Source organism: Mesoplodon mirus, assembly GCF_964341445.2.
Source record: "Mesoplodon mirus genome assembly, chromosome: 7".
Classification (NCBI taxonomy): Eukaryota; Metazoa; Chordata; class Mammalia; order Artiodactyla; family Ziphiidae; genus Mesoplodon; species Mesoplodon mirus.
In genome coordinates, this window is record NC_138983.1 from 33,685,880 (window position 1) to 33,699,225 (window position 13,346).

The following is a 13,346-nucleotide window of genomic DNA, read 5'->3' on the forward strand; positions in this document are numbered from 1 at the left end:
AGATATCAAAGTGAAAGTAGGAGAAGCTATGGAATATATGTCCACAGAGTTTAAAAATGTGCATCCAATGTGTATAAGATATTGAATTATTTATTATTATTTGAGCACTAATAGAAGAAACCAAATGTAGTTATAGTGGGAAAAGGATGGAACAAGGAACATGAAAAATGAGGTAGAAAAGTTGCCTGCTGTTGGAAGGATCTGGAACAAGTATCTAATCACATCATGCAACCTAAGCAGTGAGCTTTGTGTGTGTCTCTTGCCCTGGTTTTCCTGTGCATTGGTTTCATTTTCTTTCTTTCTAGAGACTGCCCTCTTCACCCACATGGAAGAATACAGCTACCCTCAGTTCTAAAGTTCTTTTTACATGAAGATATGGAAACAATCTTGTTATCTTTTTTAATCTCTCTATATAGATCTCCGCACTCATCCTCCTCCCATATACCTTTGCATTTTATTTAAATCTCTTAGGACTTCAAATGGCCCAAATTGAGTCAAATGTCTAGTCATGGCCTTAAGAACAGTGTCTGGTAGCAAAGATGTGACTACAGAGGACCACCTTTCTGACAGTTGCCAAGTAGCAAGGCTAAATGGTCAAACCAATAGCATCCATCACAACCATAAACTCAGGTGCTATGATACAACTGCCAAGCCGTAAAACAATACATCAGGTCTCAAAGACCTAAGTAATACCTGGGAAATAGAACACACACACACACAATACACACACACACACACACACACACACACATAACGTTTAAAATACCATTGGAAGATCCTGGAAAAATAGAAAAGATATACGTTTTTCTTTTACTCCCACCAAGTACATTATATGTAAAACAATACAAGAAGACTACAAAAAGTGGAGAGAAGACAGGCTGGGATGTTGTGAGCCAAGGAACGAAAGATTGGAGAGTGCATTGAGTATTCTTTTTGCCTCAGATATCCTAACCTGGAGCTGAAGAAGCTGGCAACACAGAAATGCCAACAGTCACACACACAAAAAGCCCAACAAAAGTATGGTCTTTCTAGCCAAGACCAGGAAAGAGGCAGCCGAGCAAGAAAGAAAATGTTTGGACAGTAACGGTTCTAGTCTAGTCGAATACCACAGAAAAAATGGTGGCTCCCCTCCACCCCCTGCTAGGCAAGATTGAGTAGGAAGCCTAGACTTTCATTCTAACCAGCTTAGAGGAGGTGTCCAAAACATCTGCCAGTGTGGTGTCAGAGAAGATAAAATAGGAAGCCAGGAGATTTATTCCCACTAGGAGGTATAGAATGCACCCCACTTATATATAAACCATAATATATAAAACTTTGGGGAAAAAATTGGATAAAATCTTCAGGATTTAGGGATAGGCAGAGAGTTCTCAGCCTTGACATCAATAGTATGATACTTATAAAAGAAAGAAATTGTTAAGTAGAACTTTACTCAAAATCTTAAAAATAACTATTTCTCTGTAAAACTCTCTGCAAAGGTCGTGAAAAGACAAGCTACAGACTACAGGAAAATATTTGCAAACTATGCATACCACAAAGGACAAGTATCTAGAATATTGAAAGAACTCTCAAAACTCAAAAAAATCCAATCAGAAAATGGACAAAATAACAGGAAGAGACATTTCACCCACAAACATAAACAGTAAATAAACACATGAAAAAATGTCCCATATCACTAGCCACTAGGGAAAGTCAAATGAAAATATAATTAGATATCACTACATACCTATCAGAATGATTAAATTTTTTTTATTAATTGACAAAAATCAAATGCTAGCAGGATGCAGAGAAACTGAATCACTTATACGTTGCTGGCAGGAATGTACAATGGTACTGTCATTTTGGAAAACGGTTTGGCAGTTGTCAAAAGAAAACAAAAACTAAACCTGCAATTTTCCCCTGGGAGTATTTGTTGATTCTGGTCTTGGACAGGAGGCTGAGAATACAAGCTTTACTTGGGTAGAGGGAAGCTGCTGAGATACAAAAGCAGAGCTTTTGGTGAAAATATTAGAGAATCGATTATCCTCTCAGGTGTCCAGTTATAACACTTGCTTAATTCTCATGCTTCCTGTTTAAAATGCCTACAAAGTTAAGCTAAAAACTTCTTAAGATCAGAGTAGGGTGTTTGGCTGTCCATAGAGAAGTTATTCAAAATAATAAATGAATATATTCAGATCACTGAATAAAAGGTCAGTATAGATACATTTATTGCAATTCATATATCAGCAACAAACAGAAAATGAAATTTGAAAAACAAAGATACAATTTAAAAATAACATCCTAAAGCATCAAACAGCAATGAATAAATCTCACTTGGAAGACTAACTTAGAAGACTCTGCGCTGAAAAATACAAATTTTATTGAAGAAATGTAAGGAAGATCTAAATACGTCAATATTACAAAGATGTCAGTTTTCCCCAAAATTTAATTTAACACATATATAAAAATCCTAGAAATTTTTGGAAGTTGACAATGTCAATCTAAAATATTTTTAATCATTCAAAAGACCAAGATAAGCCAAGACAATCTTGAAGTAAAATAACTTAGCTGCAGAGCTATCAGATACAAAGGGTTATTTTAAAAAAAGAGAAATAATTAAGATCACATGATGTCAACACAAGAATAGACAGGTGGAACAGAAAAGAAGGTTAAGAAAAAGAACCAAACCCCTAATTTTCCATATAGCCATGCAATGCATCTTTAATAAAGTGATATTGGGTCAATTCAATACTAATATGCGAAAAACATGGAACTTAAACTCTATTTTGTACCTATGAGAGGCAGAAAATGGTCGGCCAAAGATGTGCACGTCCTAACCCTGGAAAATGTGAATATGTTGCCTGACTTAGCCAAAGGGCATTAAGGTTATGGATGAAATTAAGGTGCCTAGTCAGCTGACATTAAAAATTACCCTATAGTTCTGAATGGACCTAGTGTAATCACAAAGATCTTTAAAAGTGGAAGGAGAGAGACAAGAGGTCAAAGTGATGTAATATGGGGAGGACTCAACTTGCCTTTGCTGGCTTTGAAGACGGAAGGGGGTCATGAGCAAATAAATGAGATTAGACTTTAGAAGCTGGAAAGGAAAAGAAAACAGACTATCCCCTGCAGCCTCCAGAAAGGAATGCAGCTCTGCTGGTACACTGTAGCCCAGTGAGACCAGACCTAGACTTCTGACTTATGGAACTATAAGATAATAAATTTGTATATCTAAGGCATTAAATTTGTGGTAGTCTGTTACATCAGTTACAGAAAACTAATACAATACCATAGGCAAAAATCAATAGTAGAGGAATTGTAAATCTAAACCTAAATGTCAAAGGTAGATTAATAAAAAACAAACAAACAAAAACTTTTAGAATATAGTATAGAATATCTTCAAAATTTGGATGTAGACAAAAGTTTCTTAAACAATATTAGAAAAGCATTAACTAATATAGAGAAAAACATAAAATACTGGATTATGTAAACATTAAGTTCATTTTTTAAAATGTCATTAAAAAATAAAAAACAAGCCATAGATTGCATGAAGATACTCTGTAGTATATATAGTCATCAAAGAGCTTGACAGAGGATATATAATAATCTTCTATATCAACTAAAAAGATGCAGACAACTCAATAGAAAAAAATATTTAAAATATATATGAGCTATGATTGACATACAAAAAAGCTGTACATATTTAATATATACATTTTGATGAGTTAAATGCCCAAAACTTATCATCACCTCTAGAAGTTTCTTCCCTTCTTTTTTTTTTTTTTTTTTTTTTTTTTGCAGTACACGGGCCTCTCACTGTTGTGGCCTCTCCCGTTGCGGAGCACAGGCTCCGGACGCGCAGGCTCAGCGGCCATGGCTCACGGGCCCAGCCGCTCCGCGGCATGTGGGATCCTCCCAGACCGGGGCACGAACCCGCGTCCCCTGCATCGGCAGGCGGACTCCCAACCACTGCGCCACCAGGGAAGCCCACAGTATTATTAATTATATGCACTATGTTGTATAGTAGATCTCTAGGACCAATTCATCATGCATAAGTGACACTATGTTCCCTTTGATTAATACCTCCTCCCCGATTCTCACAATAAAGGAGTCTTAGCTCTTAATAGCTTTCTTTAGTGTCTTCTCTTAACACTGTTGGTTGTTTACCCAATAATCATTTCTGTGTTCTTTCTTATAAAAAACAAAAATTTTCTTTAATCCACTCTTCCTCAAGGAATTTAGGAGTAAATCTTTATAATGCTAAAACAATCAAGAGATTATGATTCATCCTTCTAGGTTCAGATTAGGAAGGAAAATGTGATCAAATTCTAGCCAATGAGACCTAAGAGGATCTTTCCTAGAAGCTGATTAAGAGACTTTTTTTTATCTGGAATATATTGTTGCCATTGTAAGCAGTGCCTGAAAATTCAGTTCTAATTTTGTGACCATGAGAAGGAGTTAGCCAGCATGGGGGTCATACCAGAGCAGGATATTAGAAAAAACAGTCTTTACTGACATCCTTAGGCTAATCTGTTAACCAATCCTGGACCCACACTGCCTTGGAACTTCCGCTTATATGAAGGGATAAAATGGCTTTATTAACTAAGCCATTTTGACATGATTTTTCTATTACTTGCATCAAAAATGATTACAGTATCACAGTTAATATAACACACTTGATGGTGACCACTGGCCTTAACCTTCTCTTCAGCTTAACTAACCTTTAGACAGGTTTCTCCCTGACTGGAGGCCACAGACCTTCCTTTTTTTGGAACATTTACTTTAGAAAACTTGCAACTCTAAATTCTTTCTCTTCTCCTTGGCAGTGTAAAACTTCTCCCAGCCTCTTGCCAGTGTTAAAACACAGCAAAGTCTTTCTCAAGGAGCTGGGAGCCATCCTTTGAAATATAACTACCAAAAAAAAAAAAAAAAGGCACTCCTCTCTCCCAGTTTCTGTAGGAGTGTGGAAACCCAAGTTAGATAGGAGCTTCTTAGCAAACAGATAACCTAAACACATTCACCAAAATCCTCACTAATACCCTACTTTTCCACTAGGTCTTCCTAGTGCTTAAAAACAATCCTGGCTTTTGTTTCAAGGGAGGAATTGAGTTTAGTCTCTCTCCTCTACTGCAATAGTCATAAACCCTGTTTGACTTGTCTGGTGGTGTTTCCTACTACACGGTCGGATTAGTAGGAAAAAAAGCTACATTGCTTTGACAGTCAGAAGTCAGGGTCCTGACTTAAAATGTAGCAGCAAAATCCAAACAACCAAACAAAAAACAACAACAACAATAAAAAACCCAAAACCCCAGATGTATTTATTTATTGTTTTAAATGTCGGATGTTATATTAGATGTAATCGAGAACATCAAAGGTAAATAAAGTAATTGCCTTCAAAGAACTTATAGCCTAAGGAGGGTGAAAAAAAGAATTAAGGTAAGTAAACAAATAACAATACTAAAAGTGAGTGGATCTTAGATCCTGAAAGTTAAATAACAAAGAGTTATGGGGAATAAAGGAAAGATAAATCACATCCTACTGGAATTAGAAGGGGGGTAAGAAAAGCTTTTATTAAAAAGGACATTTAAAATGGCCTACATTATAGTGTTGGGGGAAGAGGTAGAGTGGACTTTAGGTATATGCAACTGGGTAGCAGAGCTACAGAGGGAATTAAAGCACATATATAGTCAGGGAATAGAAAGCAGTACATAATTAGCAGGATTGTAGGTTCCAGCTATTTAAACTTGGGAAGTCACTTTTTATTGCTAAGCCTCAGTTTCTGTTTCTGTAAAACATGGGATTTTGGCTGGATGATTCTGAAGATATCTTACTGTCTGAAAAAAACTCACAGTTTTATGTTACATATATAGTTCAATTAGACAAGAAATTATGCATCATTGTTAATACTTGCTTTAACTTATTTAAACTATTAAATAATTTGCAAACATGTATTCATCAAATAGAAAAGAACAACTTTTGAAAGAAACTAAAAAAAAGGAAGAGAGATTTTGTCATCTAATAGCAAAGTGGCACCACATTTGGGTTCATGGCTCATTGGGTCTGAATAGCCTAAGATGTTTTCACTCATTCTAGTCTAGCCAGTCCTTCTTTGTTAAAAGTCACTGGAGTGGTATCCCTTGGTACTGGAGCCAAGCACTTCCTCTTTGTCATTAATTTTGCAAAAGAAAAAAAACTTATGCTGCTGGAAATGGGGAAGAAGAAAAGATTATTTAATTTCTACTTATTAAAATAACAATAATGTCATTTCCAGTGTAGGAAGTCCTAGGAGAAAGTGACGAGGACACATTTTCAGCTTTCTCGTTTGTATATTATAATTTAATTATATTTGCTGATTATTAATGGGCGCAATTAACCAATTTGGGCATTAAGTACTTGTCCCCTAAATGGAGCCTGCAAACAGCCCTTGAAATTTGGCATCTTAAAACAACGGTAGGCAGAAAAATGTCCTTATAAAGGCAGTATTTGGCTGCCAAACTGTTCTGAATCTCAGCTCTAAAAATTAAACCGAGTCAGTGGATTTGACTGTCACTGGTGTAACTCTTTTTTTTTTTAATTCCTGTACTACAAATGCATTGATTAATATGATCTCTGGCATCCTTACATAATTAACTCACTGTTTAACCACACATTAATCCATTGAAATTCCAAAGGAAGGACAGCTTTTGCTTTTTATATCTTACTAAATTCTCACTGTCTAAGGAAAATAATTTCAGCATCAAAAAATAAATAAACTGTGACACGTCACATTAAATATGAATTTGTATCTATTAACTTTCCACAAATAGTGTCATACTCTAGAATGAGACTTGAGAAGTGAAGGTATTCAAATATACAGCTTAATCATATCTGATGTATCCTCACTATTCTTTCAGCTTCTCTTGTTGTACAGGGGTAATATTTATGATAGAACTGTCAGAAAGGGGAAGATTTTTCTCAGCTGATGTTTGATTATAAATGCAGCTAAGCACCCTGCTTTCTTATATTTGGGAAAAAAAACAATAATAACAATGCAAGTGTGACGAACTCAGAGGAATGCCCAGCTAGAGGGTCAAAAAAATGCAGTCTTGGACTTCCCTGGTGGCTCAGTGGTTAAAAATCCGCCTGCCAATGCAAGGGACACAGGTTCGAGCCCTGGTCTGGGAAGATCCCACATGCCGCAGAGCAACTAAACTAAGCCCATGTGCCACAACTACTGAGCCTGCACTCTAGAGCCTGCAAGCCACAATTACTGAAGCCTGCGTGCCTAGGGCGCGTGCTCCTCAACAAGAGAAGCCACTGCAATGAGAAGCCCACGCACCACAACGAAGAGTAGCCCCGCTTGTGGCAACTAGAGGAAGCCCGTGTGCAGCAACGAAGACCCAACACAGCCAAAAATAAATAAATTAATTAATAAAAAATAAAAGGTAATTCACAGGTCAAGGCTTCCTAAGTGTGCTGATGTCACTGTCCTGGCTGAGGTTGGATTGCCTTCGCTAAAAAAAAAAAAAAAAAAAAAAAAGCAGCCTTTCACTAAATGGCACTTCTGTAAACCTGTAAACCTCTAGGAGTCTCACTTCTTTCTCTGTAAAAAACAGAAAAAAAAATCAAAATAATAATAATTTACATCCTTTTAGAACTGTACTATTTCTAATGGATATCAAGAGTACAAATGCAGGTAATTTATTATTATTATTCTTAAAAAGTTGTTTTGTTTATTTGTGAAACTTTGTGACTGGGAAAACTTTGTTTTATATTTTGCAAAATATTTTGTAAGCTCTGTGGCAATTTTGTTTGGTTAAGCTATTATAATGTCAATGGACCTGTAATGAAGTGAAGGCCCACTTACTTAGGAAGGGGAGCATTAAAGGATAACATCCCTCATTCCTGCTGTCAGTCATCTGTAGCAGAGGCTTTATTTCCTCACTTAAAAACAAAATAAAGAACTCAATCTTGAGAACAAAATGGGGTGATGGTGACTAATACCTCCCATGGGGAATGGTGTTCCTCCTCTTGAGTCCCTGGGGAGTGGGATAAGTTCAGAGAGCAAAGCTAGCTAGGGTAGGATCATAAACTTAATTTTAATGTGTTAATGAGAATATGCTTACTTGTGACATGTTGCATCTTTGGTATCTTGTAAAATATTTCTGATAGAACCATACTATCCAGTTGCATAATCTATCTCCCAGAAACCAACAAATTAACAAAAAGAAAAATACATGAAAGAGGACTCCAAAGAAAATATGCTTAGTGGTTTAAACTTAGTGCCACTAAGAGATTTTTAGTAACATTATTTGTGTGTATATGTGTGTGTGTGTGTGTGTGTGTGTGTGTGTGAACAACTGAGGGATTGTGAGTTTCCTTATTAAGAAAATTATAATCTATTTATTCTTGGGCAAGGCATTTCTCTAATTTGGGCACCATTTTTTTTTTGTAATAAAATAAATGGACAACTCATGGAATTCTAAACTTTGACTTACAGCATTATTAAAATGTCTTGAACTTAAACCACGTGCAAAATTCCGAAATAGAAAACAGATAAAAGTCATGGGTGAGAGTCATAAATCCTGACTCACATGGATTCATATAAGCCACATGTTGTAACTTAAGGAACAAGCCACAACAATTTTAAGGCAATTTCTAATGTATCTTCAAGAAAGAGATAATCCCTATTATATATTCAAAGAATTTAAAAAGAGGGAAGATTCCTAAAAGTATTTTATGAAACCAGTAGGGCATTGAAATCGAAACCATAAAGGGAGAATATGAGAAAGGGAATATAGTAGGCAAATATATTTATCAAAACTATAAAACCCCTAAATAAAATGTTATTAAATATATAACTATATTAATAATTATATATAGTGTTATATATATGCTTATATAGGTACACAGATATAGGAAATATGGTTTATCTCAAGATAAAAACTTTGATAAGTACTTTGCTAGTGTGACACTGAGAGTGAGGGAAACAGGCTTTTACAAATGTTGGTGAGTGTGCAAATTGGTATGATCTCTATGTGGAAAATGTGTCTATATATCATAATTCTAAATGCATGCCCCTTTAATTTAGCACTTGTTATCTTTTCTAATAAATAATCATACATTGTTAATTACAAATGAATAAATGTATTTCTTATAGTGTTATTTGTGATAATACAAGATTAAAGCAGACTAAGTGTCCTTTAAAAGAATGATCAAATAAATCATAATGTATCAATCTAATGATATTCTGCAAAACTAACTTGTAAAACAAGTCAAAAAAGCACAGAGTCTAGTAGACTCTTAGACTCTGAGCCACTATTCTGTTCTAATAACCTCAGGGCAAGGTACCAGGCAACTAGGGATATCCCCTTTGTCCCAGAGACCCCAGACATTATTCAAACTAGCCAATCCTAAATCTATTTATCCTACCTCTCCTATTTCTTCCTACTGAAACCACATTAAAGGCTCTTGCCCATCATTAACTCTCACTCCCTTTGCTTCCTGGCCACCCCTGGTGCCTCCCCACATGGCCATGTGTGCAGTGGCATGGCATCCCCTCTGAGACCTGTGAGTAACAATCATTTTAATGTCAGTATTCTCCTGATCTGATGGCCTCACCAGACTTGAATAATAATAAAATCTACATTGTAAAGCAACAGAGAAGGGAATCATTTTATTACCTGTCTTTCATAATTTTTACCATTATTTTACAATTTGTAGATATTACCTATTTAAAATACTTTATAAAAGAAGCTAAATGTCATGATTTAATCTCAACAACTTCTTACACACATATTAATATTAGGCAAAATCTCAAAACAAATGTTATTGTTGCTGAAAATTGAAAAATATAATGTGAAAAGTGAAAAATATGATTTCTGACAAAATCCAGAATAAAGTGTTAAACTATGTGCTGCTACTTATTGTCCAAGAAACAAATGTATCTTTGTCAATAAAAATTTTAAAAGGACTTTACTGGGGGAAAGTACAAAATAGGAATAAAGGACATAAAAGAAAATATGAAAAACAGATATATAATGTTCAGATGTGTGCTGATTCAACGTGGCTAAAAGCCAATTTTCCCCAAATTAATTCAGAATTCAATGCAATTCCAATTAGAATTCCTACCCAGTTGCTCATAGCATTCATAGGAGTGTAGAAACCCAAGAATAAACAAGTTAATTTTAAAGAAGATAACAAAAGGACTTATCTAATGATATTAGGGATTATAATAAAGCTAGAATAGTTTAAATGGCATGGTTAGGCACAAGAATAGACAAATTAAGTGATAAAACTGAAGAAGGAGTCCAGTAAAAGACCTATCTGTGTAAGGAAACTTATATATGAAAGCTGTATTACAAATAAGCAGGAAAGTATGCATTCTAGTGAACAGCACTATTAAAATTACTTATCAATATGGAAGAAAAGTAAAATTAGATCTCTAACTCAAATCATGCATAGATACACTCCAAGATTTATATGAGCCAAATACAATTTAAAAAGCTTTTTAAACTTTTGGAAGAAATTATTGGTGAAACTTTTGATTACATTGGGAGGAGACCAACCATAAACAAAAAGGAAAAAAAAAACCTGGCTTACTGGGCCACTCTCCACCTAATCTGCAGGATAATCTTTTGTAGATCTATTAGGGTTAAAAAGAGCACTGGACTAGAAAACCTTAGTCTGACATTAGGTTAATGCAAAGACTCATCTGATTTTTATAAAATTTTGATGAGGAAAACAGGTAAGTCTTTTTTCCCATTTTACAGATGAGTAACTGAGGCACAGAATGAAGACTGATATTTGGGGGAAGTAAATAATTCAATAATCACAAATTTTATAAATATACCTCACGTTAAAATGTAGAAAAAATGTCAAACCTTATACATTCTGGTACTGTATGGCACTACAATTATTATCTAGTTTTTCAAGAGTTGTTTCATTTCATTTTAAAATATGGACTCATTTTAAAATTTTTAAATTTTAAAATATTTTGCTTCTGAAAATCTAACATCATATAGATTTGGAAGGAGCATTGTAACTTCAGTGAACAACATACAACAATTTCAAATGTGTATTAGCACCAGCATAAGATGCCTCATAACAACATAATTAAGAGCTACATCTCCACATGAGAAATCTTCAGAGCAAAATTAGCTCTAAGGATTTATTATAATATAAATGAGACTTGGATTGTGCCAAGATTCACCAGAGTTACAAACCATCTTCTGTGTGTTAGCATTCTTTCCCCCTTTGAATAGAAAAATGCAGTCAAAGATACCACAAATAACCCTCATTAAGAATAAGATGAATAAAGCTTTTATAACTGTGTAGAAGAACACACTGGATCTCCTATATTGATTACTCTGTCAATAAAACAAACAATCTTCAGTACAGGAGTGGTTCAATCGCAAATATCCATCAACTGGCTGGGTAAGTGCTGTGAAAGCGTTTTATACCAAATAGTCCAGTCAAAAATTCTGGTGTATAGATTAGCCTGTGAGCTCCCTGAGGAAAGAGGTTTGTTTTCTTAACTTTTCAAATATCCTATAACCACATAGAGCCCTGATGCATAAAAAAGTTCAAAAAATATAAAATTGGTTTTCTGCACACTAAAGAACAGTACTTTGTGATGTACCTATCCCAAGGTCTTTTTCTTTTGTCTTTTTCTTTAAAACAAAATTTTGACTTTTAGCAAAATGTTACTCTGTTACTTACAGTTTTTAAATCTAACATAATAAAATTTTACTATTTATGTAAGCACCTATGATTTTCCAAGGCCCAAATTGGGAGATTATTCATACATGTTATATCATGTAATTTTCATGACAACCTATGAGGTAGGTCATTACTTTTCATTTTCAGGTGAGAAAACAGAAATGCAAGTAGTTTAAGTAGTAAGTTGCCCAAATTCACATGGCTAGTGTGAGTTAGGGGGGAATTCCTTTTCTTAATGATTTAATCATTATGCCTAATAGATGGATTCTCAGTAATGCAGTCATGTTTCCTTTATTTTATATTTGATATTTAAATCACTTTTAATTTTTAAAAGGCAGAAGTACTGACTTCCCATACTATGAGCTTCTGTACATTTGCCATGCATTGCTGTTTCCTGGCCTCTTAGAGCATGTTTTTCTTGTTATGCTCAGTGTCTTCAGGTATCTCAGATATCATCATAGGCCAAAGGAAAAAAACCTTCCACCATTCTCTGTTTAATCAAGCTCTCTAATTGTTCCAAGAACTGCCTGTTCTCATCAAGTTCATTCTTAAAGTTATTGGTAATCAGTGTTGCTGTGAAATTAGAGATAGAAATCAAATTATGAGAAACTGAAGTGAGCATACTTTTAATTATTTATATTTAATATATTTGATTGTTTGTATTTGTCTATGAAAATCTCCCTGAATAACCAAGCTAATAAATTGCCTTTATTCTAAAATATCATGATTCATATCCAGTGCAAATTTATTCCTATTTTTGAAATTAATTCTATAAGGGAAGATGAATTAAAATGCATAATTCTTAAAACATAAGATTAAAGGACTATTTATTTGTTAAGGGTTAGACTGATTATTTGACTCTTTATACGTGTATGTAGATGTATACACACACTCATATGCAGTGTATGTAGAGATAAATCTCATGTATTTTTGTTGATATGACTTCAGTTAAGGATTATTTAAACTGGTTTAAAAAAAAGGACAATTATGATGATGATTTGCCTATTCTCAGAGATAAATTTTTCATTTTAGGAGTTGGGCTTTTTTTGTCTGTTTTGGTTTTGGTTTCTTTGCATTTTCCAATTTTTAGTTTAGATGTGGAATTTAGAAACTAAAGAAAAATTGACCCCCCCCCAAAAAAAGCAAGGAAATATGCAATGAGATGCTTAAAAAAATAAGTATACTCATTTCACACAAGTTTCTACTAATATGTTTTTCTAAAGCAATTCTCTATTTGATCATCCTTCACAATTATTTATTTCTAACAAAAATAAAAGTGCAGTTCTTGCCAAAAAGATATAAATTTCTTGAATTTTTGTTTCACTCTGCACTTAAGGAGAAAACTTCTTCTGCAAACTAATTTGGATATTTTTTCTATTTTATTGTACTGGCTTTAAAGCGCATCAGTTTGGAAGTTCTGTCATTAAAAAATAAGCTTTTTGTATTTGGGAATGTTTCAATTTTAACAAAATTTGAAGCTGTGCTATATTGCAAATGAGTTTACAAAATAGTGTCTGGATACTTTTAAAAAATTATTTCAAAAATAGCATATTTCAATTGAAGGATTTTTACATGCATTATCTTTTTCAATTTTCATAACAACTCTGTAAGGAAGTTACTAAGTTCATTTCTAAAATGAGAACACAAAAGTTGAATAATGAAGGGTTTTG